We start from the raw sequence: 12,295 nt of genomic DNA, 5'->3' as shown, positions 1-12,295 counted from the left end.
ATGGCAATGGCCTTGGGCAAGGAGGAGCTGGACAATGAAGACTATTAATTGCAGCTGAACCTGTGCGGGAAGGCCCCTTCTGAAGAGCTAAAAGCAGCCTACTGGAGTCTATGTATGCTTTACCATCCCTACAAACAGAGACCCAGTGCTCAAATCACAAGCAGAACAACTGTTTAACCATATTCACCAGGTTTATGAAGTGCTTAGTGACCCCAAAACCAGGGCCATCTATGATATATATGGGAAGAAAGGGCTGGAATGGAAGGATGGGAGGTTGTGGAAAGGAGAACACCAGCTAATACTAGGGAAGAGTTTGAGTGGTTGCAGAGTGAGAGGGAAGAAAGGAGACTGCAGCAGCAAACCAATCCCAAGGGAACCATAAGCATTGGAGTAGACACCACTGACGTCTTTGATTGCTATGATGACGAGTACTGAAGATATGTCTGGAAGTGGCTTTCTGCAGACTGAAATGAACAAAATGCACATCTCCCAGTCCATTGAGGCACCCTTGACAGCTACAGACACGTCCATCCTGTCTAGAAGACTCTCAACCCAGAATGGGAATGGAGGGGGTTCCATTAACTTTGCACTGAGATGGGTCACCTCTGCCAAGGGAAGGGGAGAGTTAGAATTTGGATCTGGAAATCTACAGGAGCCCTTATTTGGTCTAAAGTTGTTCCATAATTTTGCACCAATCTTACACCAGGCCTTACTACTGTCCATGCCTGGAACTTGGACAAGACATGGTGGGCTACCTGCAGTGGCAGTTGGGCATCCAGTCAGCATGAGCATGAGCATCATTTAGGACACCAAGACTAGCCACTTCACTGTGACCCTGCAACTTGGAATCCATGCTCCTTTGCACTGATCAGCTATCAACACGAGTTTCAAGATGATTATCAGACTTACATGAAGGGGTCCCTGAAGGCATGCTTCTGTGGGAATGTAATGGAGTTACGGAACAGAGAGGAAGATCTCCATGCAGTGTTTGGGGGCAGCAGTCAGTGTCGACATCCCATGCACAGGGTGTCTCTCTCAAAGTCAAATTAAACAGGGCCAGTCAGATTTTCTTCTTTCCTATTCATTTGATGGATCAGCTTCTTCCCAGTGCCCTGTTCTATGCCATCCATGGGACCTCTGGTGGTCTGCTTTGTTGTGCAGCATCTGATCATCAAACCATAACTCAGGGCTCAAAAAAGAGAAGGAATTGGAGAAACAAAGGGAAAGCACAGCCACTGACATTCTGCAGAAGAAACAAGAGGCAGAAGCTGCTATTCAGCTGATGCAAGAATCTGTCTGAAGAATCATTAAGGCCTAAGAGTACAGAATGGGGCTCATCATCGTAAGCGCCTTGTTCACGAAATTGTTCAACAACAAGAGCCAGAAGGTGACAAAGCGGAAGATGATTGGCGTGACCATGCCGCTGTAGTGCCTGGTCAAGAACTTGAAGTTCCTCCTCACAGAGGCTTCCAAGGCTGGGCTGCCCAGATTTTATGACCCCTGCACAGCTGAAGAGAAGAGGCTGAAAGAGCTTTACCAGTTCTGCATGGTTCTGCACCAGGTGATGGCCTCGAACAGCAAGGCCTTTAGGATACCAAAGCAGCTTCACAGGATTGATACAGATGGATAACCTGCCTGAGAAACCAGACAAAAAAGTGGCTGCAGAAACTTTCTTTGAGAGTCTACAAATTTGGAAGCAGGGTGTGCTGGTTTGAAAGGAAGTGTGCCCCCTAAGAAAAGCCATGTTTTAATATAAATCCCATTTCATAAAGGTAGAATAATCTCTATTCAATACTGTATGTTTGAAATTGTAATGAGATCATCTCCCTGGATGATGTGATTTAGTCAAGAATGCTTGTTAAACTGGATTAGGGGATGACATGTCTCCTGCCATTTGAGTGGGTCTTGATTAGTTTCTGAAGTCCTATAATAGAGGAAATATTTTGGAGAATGAGAGACTCAGAGAGAGCAGAGAATGCTGCAGCACCACAAAGCAGAGAGTCCACCAGCCAGCGACCCTTGGAGATGATGAGGGAAAATGCCTCCCGGGGAGCTTCATTAAACAGGAAGCCAGGAGAGAAAGCTAGCAGATGATGCTGTATTTGCCATGTGCCCTTCCAGCCAAGAGAGAAGCCCTGACTGTGTTTGCCATGTGCCGTCTCACTTGAGAGAGAAACCCTGAACTTCATTGGTCTTCTTGAACCAAGGTATCTTTCCCTGGATGCCTTTGATTGGACATTTCTACAGACTTGTGATTGGGACATTTCCTCGGCCTTAGAACTGTAAACTAGCAACTCATTAAATTCCCGATTTTAAAAGCCATTCTGTTTCTGGTATATTGCATTCCAGCAGCTAGGAAACTAAAACACAGGGAAAACCCCAAACATCAGATGTTTTTATTTTATATTATTCCTATAGAAGGTGGTACCATATCAATTATGTGAAGGGACACACAGACACCCCAGCTTTCGTGCTGGAGCAACAACTAAGGCAGCCCCACCTGGATCAGACTGCAGCACAGACAGTGTCTGTCCCTGAGGATCATGTTCCTGCAGAGAAGGGGCCTGGGCCCTGGATACCTAGGCCCCTGTACCTGGCTATGTGCTGGCTGCAGCTAGCCACCCGGTAGTTTTTGTCTGTCTTGGGGAATTGATGGAACATCCCACCCTCACACTTAGGATGTTAACTACTTTTCCTAAAATCCAAACTGAGCATGGAAAACAAACTGGAAAGGAAGGAGTTTCTTTTGCTCTGGTCTACAGGATCAAGTGAGGCTCTGTTCAGTCAGCTTCCCAAAAAACACCTCTTTCTATTGAAATATTACTAAGTGAATCTGGAGAGGATTCTAAGTGTATAATATGCTTTTTATCCCCTTTTTTGGGTGCATGGTCTGGGAAACTATAATTTGCTTTTTATCTGAAAGCAAACAGGTTTGAAAATTGATCTCTTTTTCTCCCCTCCCAGGATTTCTCAGAGCAAAGCATTCCTATTGCCCTTGGTTGGGGACATCAGTATCCCTTGGTGCTAGGGCTCATCCCTGTCATGTTTCTTCCTCCCAGGAGTTACCCACATCCTTGTGGGTAGGGGCCCCACCAGCAGCAGATGCAAGACCACAACCTCCCATGCCTCACCAGGACCTGAATGTGTCCACCTGAATCTGCATATGGTGTTGGGGTGGAGAGAGGTTCACCAGGAAGAGGGGAAGCATTAGATGGTGGGGAGTAATGAGGGGAGGGGTGCAGATAGGTGCCAAGTTCTGAGAAATAGAAGTCTCAGAAAGGCCTGCCCTGGGGTTGCAGGTATGGGGACTGGGTCTCGGCACCTGCTGTGCCCACATCCCTCGTGGGCACCTAGCAGGTAGCATTTCTGTCCCCACTCAGAAGGGCCCAGCCGAAGACTTTTTCAGGTACAGCCCACCTCATGTGGACTTCTTGGGGAGCGAGGCTGGGGTGGGCTCTGCCCCTAAGACCCTCTTCTGAGGGTGCATAGTATTTATACCTGAGTTGCCTGGTCTGTCACCTGTAGGTTAATGGCCACCTGGTACACAGAGGCCTGTCATATGCCCTGTAACTGGATTGGCAATGGTTCTGCCAGCCCAGGGAGGTGACCATTTGGGGTCTCATCACCTCTGCAGCTCTTGCTAAAATCAAGCTCCTCAGCCCTGGCTCTGGTATCCAAGTAATCATCCAAGTGACCCTGTCCTTCAGTTTTTACAAACAGTTCAGGTTGTACAATTCTGTGATATTTATCTCCATTAAAAGAAAGAAAATTTCTCTTAAAAAAATTAAAATGAGGGGAAACATCTTCAAGATCTAGTAATAGGAGGTAGCTTCTTTAACTTTACACCCAATGCCCAAGCAAGCAAGAAAAAGTTGATAAATGGGAACTCCTCAAAAACAAATGTTTCTGTGACTCAAAGGACTTTGTTAAAAAGGTGAAGAGGCAGCCAACTCAATGGGAGAAAGTGTTTGGAAACTATATATGGGTTAAAGGCTTGATATCTTGTGTATATAAAGAAATTATATAGCTCAACAACAAAAGAACAAACAACCCAATTATAAAATGGGCAGATGATATGAATAGACACTTTTCTGAAGAGCAAATACAAATGGATCAAAAGCACACAAAGAGATGCTCATTTTCATTGGCTATAAGGGAAATGTAGATCAAGATGACAATGAGATACCACCTCACACCTATAAGAATGGCTGCTATTAAAAAAACAGGAAACGATAAATTTGGAGAGGATGTGGAGAAACTGGGACACTTATGTACTGCTGGTGGGAATGTATAATGGTACAGCCAGTATGGAAGACAGTTTGGCGATACCTCAGAAAACTAAAGATTGAGTTGCTCTAGGACCTGGCAATACCAATACTTGCTATATACCAGAAGAGCTGAAAGTAGTGACACAAACAGACATTTGCACACCGATGTTCATAGTGGCACTCACTATTCACAACTGCCAAAAGATGGAAACAATCCAAATGCCCCTCAACAGATGAGTGGATAAACAAGATGTGGTATATACAAACAATGGAATATTATGCAGCAGTAAGACAAAATGAGGTCCCAAAGCATATGACAACATGGATGAACCTTGAGGACATAACACTGAGTGAAATAAGCCAGACCCAAAAGGAAAGAGACTGCTTGATTCTGTTATTATGACTCTGGTAAAGACCAATGAAAATGGTCTAAAATTCAGAGTGCTTCTGATTGTACGACCAAGTGAGGATACTGTAAGACACTGTTTATTTCTTTTGAACATTATCCATGATGCCCAATAGATGGAGGGAGCTGAAGTGTACTATGACTGAAAAGCAGAATAGCCAACTGTGATACAGTTATATGATGTAATATGGTGCAGCTACGAAAAAAGAAGGATGTCAAGAGCCATGCAATGAACTAAATAAACCCTGGGGACAATGTGTTGTGCAAAATAACCCACGGAGAACAGAACAAATATGCTAAGGTCACTTTTAGAAAACATTTATAAGAAAATTGGAGCCTAGATTGTAAGCAGCCACATTTAGTCTGAAGTTGTACATTTATTTCTGGATGCTGAGATGCTGAGCTATATGTGTATCAGCTGGTATTTTCCTTAGGACTTAGCTCTGCGACACCTAGGATGCAGAGATGGAATGTTGCAGCCCTGAAGGTTACCATAGCTATGTATACTAACAGTTAAAGTAACTGAAGGGGAGATCAATCCTCAACTAGAGTTAAAAACCAACCTAGTCTGGCTGGGACTAAGGTAAATCAGAATACCAGGTAAAAGATGATAGTGTACGTACTCTAAACCTTCACCTACTCTATGGGACCAAAGATAGAAAAGTTTATTATGTCTAGAACCTAAATTTTCTGTAACACATAATCTAAATCAACTTATCTGGAAGCTCATTTGAATGACTCAGACTCTTGGGGTTCAGAGTGGCAATGAGGCCTTGTAATTCTGTGTAGCTTGGTGTAATGCTGGAACACATCTCAGACTGTGGTGGCCTGATAAGTGGGAGGTGTTGGTGGAGTCCCTTGAGGGTCAAAGGAAAAAAATATGTATATATATATATCCATATATATATACATATGTATATATATATATCCATATATATATATGGAACTTTGAACTTTACCATCTGGGAAGGCCTGGGTACCATCTCAACAATAGGGGACTCCCAGAAAAATGGGCCAGGCCCTTGATTTTGAGACTTGCCCTTATGAAATTTGTTTATGTATGGGAAGTTAAGACTGCCCATGGCAAGACCTGGGAGTTCTTTCCAGGTAGCGCCTTTATTGCCCAGATGTGGCCTCTCTCTCTTTAGGCCCAACTTTTTTTTTTTTTTTAAACATAACAACATTCAAACACGGACATTCTTGCCATATGATCATTCCATTCTTGTTATATAATTTAAAAACTCACAATATCATCACTATGATCATTTCTTAGAACATTTGCATCAATTCAGAAAAAGAAATAAAAAGAAAAAAGAAAAAAACACATACATACCATACCCCTTACCTCCCCATTGACTGCTAGTATTTCCATCTACCCAATATATTTTAGCCTTTGTTTCCCCTATTTTTTTCTATACCCCTCATCACTCCCTTTCATTGATCACTAGCATTTCAATCTACTAAATTTATTTTAACATTTGTTCCCTCTATTATTTATTTATTTTTAATCCATGCTTATCTGTCCATACTGTAGATAAAAGGAGCATCAGACACAAGGTTTTCACAATCACACAGTCACATTGTGAAAGCTATATCATTATACAATCATCTTCAAGAAACATGGCTACTGGAGCACAGCTCTACATTTTCAGGCAGTTCCCTTCAGCCTCTCTGTTATGCCTTAACTAAAAAGGTAGTATCTATTTAATGCATAGGAATAAGCTCCAGGATAACCTCTCAACTCTATTTGAAATCTCTCAGCCATTGACACTTTATTTTGTCTCATTTCACCCCCTTTTGGTCGAGAAGGTTTTCTCAATCCCTTGATGCTGAGTTTCAGCTCATTCTAGGATTTCTGTCCCACGTTGCCAGGAAGGTCCACAACCCCGGGAGTCATGTCCCACGTACACAGAGGGAGGGCAGTGCATTTGCTTGTTGCGTTGGCTGGAGAGAGAGGCCACATCTGAGGAACAAAAGAGGTTCTCTTGGGGGTGACTCTTAGGCCTAATTTTAAGTAGGCTTGACCTATCCTTTCTGGGGTTAAGTTTCATGTGAACAAACCCCAAGACTGGGGGCTCAGCCTATAGCTTTGGTTGTCCACACTGTGAGAATATCAAGAATTGAACTCGGGGAAGTTGAATTTTCCCCCTTTCTCACCATTTCCTGAAGGGGACTTTGCAAATACTTTTTTATTCACTGTTCAAATCACTCTGGGATTTAACGGGGCATCACTCTGGACAAACTAACAAAATCTCATGTCCTACTCAAGGTTCCATGGACTTATGGTGTTCAATTAAGCTGTCTACATAAGTTATATGGGAAATGCACTAGTCAAAATATAAATTTTGTACCAAATAAACATTTTTTGCTTTAGTCTCACACATAAGCTAAAATTTTAAAATATTAATTACCATCTATTTTCAGCACCCTGCACTAATGACATTCATTTCTTCTTCCTCATGCAAAAACACTTTTTAAATTTGTACATTTAGTCACTATCATTATACACTCTAGGCATTCCTAGATTATACCATCTCAGTCTTTATCGTCTTTTTTTCTGATTTCATTTGTGCCCCCAGCCCTCCTCCCTCTATCATTCTCACATTCAGCTTCATTCAGTGTTTTAACATAATTGTATTACAGTTAGGTAGTATTGTGCTGTCCATTTCTGAGTTTTTATATTCAGTCCTGTTGCACAATCTTCATCCCTTCAGTTCCAATTACCCAATATCTTACCCTATTTCTACCTCCTGATGGTCTCTGTTACCAATGAAATTCTCCAAGTTTATTCACTAATGTCAGTCCATATCAGTGAAACCATGCAGTATTTATCCTTCTGTGTCTGGCTAATCTCACTCAGCATAATGTCCTTAAGGTCCATTCATGTGGTTACATGCTTCATAGCTTTATTCTGTCTTAAAGCTGCATAATATTCCATCATATGTATATACCACAGTTTTTTTAGCCACCCATCTGTTGATGGACATTTTGGCTGTTTCCATCTCTTTGCAATTGTAAATAATGCAGCTATAAACATTGGTGTGCAAATGTCCATTTGTGTCTTTGCCCTCATGTCCTCTGAGTAGATACCTAGTGATGGTATTACCGGGTCATATGGCAATTCTATACTTAGCTTCCTGAGGAACCACCAAACTGCTTTCCACAGTGGTCATACCATTTGGCATTCCCACCAACAGTGGATAAGTGTGCCTCTTTCTCCACATCCTCTCCAGCACTTGTCATTTTCTGTTTTACTGATATTGGCCATTCTGGTGGGTGTGAGATGATATCTCATTGTGGTTTCGATTTGCATTTCTCTAATGACCAGGGAAGTTGTGCATCTCTTCATATGCCTTTTGGCCTTTTGTATTTCCTCTTCTGAGAAGTGTCTGCTCAATCAAGTCTTTTGCCCATTTTATAATTGGGTTGTCTGTCTTTTTGTTGTTGAGTTGAGCATTCTGTTTATATATTCTGGATACTAGACCCTTATCTGATATATCATTTCCAAATATTGTCTCCCATTGTGTAGGTTGTCTTTTTACTTTCTTGATGAAGTTCTTTGATGCGCAAAAGTGTTTAATTTTGAGGAATTCCCATCTATTTCTTTCTTTAATGCTGTTGCACTAGTCCCTTGATGCTGAAGAAGTTTTTCTCAATCAGTTGATGCTGAGTCCCAGCTCATTCTAGGATTTCTGTCCCACGTTGCTAGGAAGGTTTATACCTCTGGGAGTCATGTCCCGCATAGACAGGGGGAGGACAGTGAATTTGCTTGTTGTGTTTCTTTAGGTCGGGAAATTCATTGCCTGCCCCTCTACCCCTGCATGGGATATGACATTCAGGGGTGAAGGTCTCCCTGGGGATGATTCTGGTCCTGGCAGCATGGGATCGACAACACCTTCTGGATCAAGGGGAGGAAAAGAGGCATTAAAAGATGCCTAATAAAATAAGGTATCTGTAGTCAAGAGAGATCAAGTGTAATTGAGAGGCTACTCTGGAGGCAGCTCTTATGCAAGCTTCAGTTAGGTAGTGCTGATTGCCACGCTCTTCTAACCCCCAACCAGCATCACACCTGTTAACTTTCCTTCTTTTCTTTCTTTCCTTTTTTTTTTTTTTTGGCATAAGACAACAGAAATTTATTCTCTCACAGTTCTGGAGCCCAGAGAGCCAAAATAAACGTGTCAGCAGGGCCATGCTCCTTCCAAAGGTTCTAGGGAAGACTCCTCCCTTGCCTCTCCCAGTTTCTGTTGTTTGCTGTCCATCCTCAGTATTCCATGGCCTGTTGACTCTTGAGAACACCTAGAGATCGAACTGAGACTCTATAAGGTTTCATGCACTAAGCTTGCTTTCCTGGAACCTATATTTCCTGGAGGGGTCATAGATCAGATAAATCCTGAAACCTAGAGGGACCAGCCTCTCCAGGATTATCAATTAATTATATCCCCCTATCCTTTAGTATCAACACTCCTTCTCAACATGAAAAAGTCAGAATTAAAAAAAAAGATAAAATAAAAATTGACATACTACAACTCCCCCCCACATACAAAAACCCCACAATGAGATCATTTCCCACTCACTAGCATGGCCTTTAATTTTAAAAAAACCAGAAAACTGCAAGTGCTGGAGAGGATGTGGAGAAATAGGAACACTCACTCACTGCTGGTAGGAATGAAAAATGGTGCGGACACCATGGAAACTAAGTATGGAATTGCCATATGATCTGGCAACTCTGTTACTAAGTATATACTCAGAAGAACTGAAAGCAGGGACTCAGACATTTACATATAAATGTTCACAGCGGCATTATTCACAATTGTCAAAAGATGGCGGCAACCCAAATGTCCATGGATAAGCAAAATATGGTTTATACATACAGTGGGATATAATTCAGCTGTAAAAAGGAATGTAATTATGATGCATGAGAGAACTTGGATGAACCTTGAGGACATCGTATTGGGTGAAATAAGCCAGACACAAAGAGACTAATACAGCATGATCTTAACTAATTATAATAAGCAAACATAGAGTTACAATCTAGAATACAGATTATCCAGAGAAAGACTGGGTTAGAGAATGGGCAGCCGATGCTTAAATTATACAGAATCTCTATTTAGGCTGACGTTTAAAGATTTGGAAATAGATGGTGGTGATGGTAGCACATTATTGTGAGTGTAATCAACAGCACCAAAATATATAGGTGAAAGTGGTTAAAAGGGAAAACTAGGTTATAATATATATATATCACTACAATAAAAATTAAAAGATAAAACTGAAAACACAGCGAACCCTATTGTAGATGATCCTCTTTACTTAATAGTCCAAGTAAAGGAAGGTTCTTTAATGAATTATAACAAATATATAATACTAATACAAAGTGGTAATAATGGAGTGCTATATGAAAAAAATGCACCTAATGTAAGTAATGGATGATAGAATTATTTTAATGTTCTTTCATCAATTGTAACAAATTTAACTACTGTTAAAAAGAAATAGTACAAAAGTTAGAATAGGCATAACCAAAATACGCCTAAAGAGTGAGAGAAAGATCAAAGGTGATGGTGGAGTTACACAGACAAGATAGGGTTTAGCAAACAAATATGATTGCTGAATCATTATATTGATATTTCTTTTAGTCTTCAGTATCTTAGAGCAGCTAGGAGTAAAAACCTAAAATTGTGGAATTGTAACCCATACCAAACTCTGAAATCTGTTCTACAACAAATTGTTGGGCTGTGCTTTGAAATTTATTGCTTTTTTTGTATATATGCTATTTTCCACAAAAAAGAAAAAAGTGATAATAAAAAGTATATATAGTCCTTCTTCTAGCTTCCAATGTTCTAGAGCAGCTAGAAAGAAAAATCTGAGATAATGGTATAGTAGCCCATGACAAGCTCTGGGATCTGTCCTATAACTACTTGTTGAGCAGTGCTTTGAAAACTATTGCTTTTTTCTTTCTTTGCTTAGTATATATGTTATATTATACAATAAAAAGTCTTTTTTTAAAAGCAAATGTAATGGTATATAAAAAAGAAATAGTACAATTATTTTAAAAAAGCACTATCTTCAATTGTAACAAATGTTCCACAAAAATGCAAGGTGGGGGAGGGAATCCTGCATTTTATGTATAATTGTTTTTTTTAAATTTTTTTATTAATTAAAAAAAATTAACAAGCAAAACATTAAGATATCATTCCATTCTACATATACGATCAGTAATTCTTAATATCATCACATAGTTGCATATTCATCATTTATAAAACATTTGCATCGATTTAGAAAAAAATAAAAAAGACAACAGAGAAAGAAATAAAACGATAACAGAAAAAAAAGATTATACATGCCATACCCCTTACCCCTCGCTTTCATTTACCACTAACACTTCAAACTAAATTTATTTTTAACATTTGTTCCCCCATTATTTATTTATTTATTTATTTTATTAATTAAGAAAAAATTAACACAACATTTAGAAATCATTCCATTCTACATATGCAATCAGTAATTCTTAATATCATCACATAGATGTATGATCGTCATTTCTTAGTACCTTTGTATCGATTTAGGAAAAGAACTAGCAAAACAACAGAAAAAGATATAGAATGATAATATAGAGAAAAAATAAAAATAATAATAATAATAAAAATATATAAAAAAACAAAAAACACAAACAAACAAACAAAAAACTATAGCTCAGATGCAGCTTCATTCAGTGTTTTAACAAAATTACATTACAATTAGGTAGTATTGTGCTGACCATTTTTGAGTTTTTGTATCTAGTCCTGTTGCACAGTCTATATCCCTTCAGCTCCAATTACCCATTATCTTACCCTGTTTCTAACTCCTGCTGGCCTCTGTTACCAATGACATATTCCAAGTTTATTCTCGAATGTCGGTTCACATCAGTGGGACCATACAGTATTTGTCCTTTAGTTTTTGGCTAGACTCACTCAGCATAATGTTCTCTAGGTCCATCCATGTTATTACATGCTTCATAAGTTTATCCTGCCTTAAAGCTGCATAATATTCCATCATATGTATATACTACAGTTTGTTTAGCCACTCGTCTGTTGATAGACATTTTGGCTGTTTCCATCTCTTTGCAATTGTAAATAATGCTGCCATAAACATTGGTGTGTAAATGTACGTTTGTGTCTTTGCCCTTAAGTCCTTTGAGTAGCACCTAGCAATGGTATTGCTGGGTCATGTGGCAATTCTATATTCAGTTTTTTGAGGAACCGCCAAACTGCCTTCCACAGTGGTTGCACCATTTGACATTCCCACCAACAGTGGATAAGTGTGCCTCTTTCTCTGCATCCTCTCCAGCACTTGTCATTTTCTGTTTTGTTGATAATGGCCATTCTGGTGGGTGTGAGATGATATCTCATTGTGGTTTTGATTTGCATTTGTCTAATGGCCAGGGACATTGAGCATCTCTTCATGTGCCTTTTGGCCATTTGTATTTCCTCTTCTGAGAGGTGTCTGTTCAAGTCTTTTTCCCATTTTGTAATTGGGTTGGCTGTCTTTTTGTTGTTGAGTTGAACAATCTCTTTATAAATTCTGGATACTAGACCTTTATCTGATATGTCGTTTCCAAATATTGTCTCCCATTGTGTAGGCTGTCTTT

The 12,295-nt window shown here is 39.9% G+C and overlaps 1 pseudogene; it reads left to right on the top strand.

Moving 5' to 3' along the window:
* On the top strand, nt 1-1,630 carry LOC143670275 (dnaJ homolog subfamily C member 11 pseudogene; annotated as a pseudogene).
* Nucleotides 1,631-12,295: the final 10,665 nt, after the last annotated feature.

Source organism: Tamandua tetradactyla, chromosome X (genome assembly GCF_023851605.1).
Source record: "Tamandua tetradactyla isolate mTamTet1 chromosome X, mTamTet1.pri, whole genome shotgun sequence".
Taxonomy (NCBI): domain Eukaryota; kingdom Metazoa; phylum Chordata; class Mammalia; order Pilosa; family Myrmecophagidae; genus Tamandua; species Tamandua tetradactyla.
This window is presented reverse-complemented; position numbering and strand designations above follow the sequence as displayed.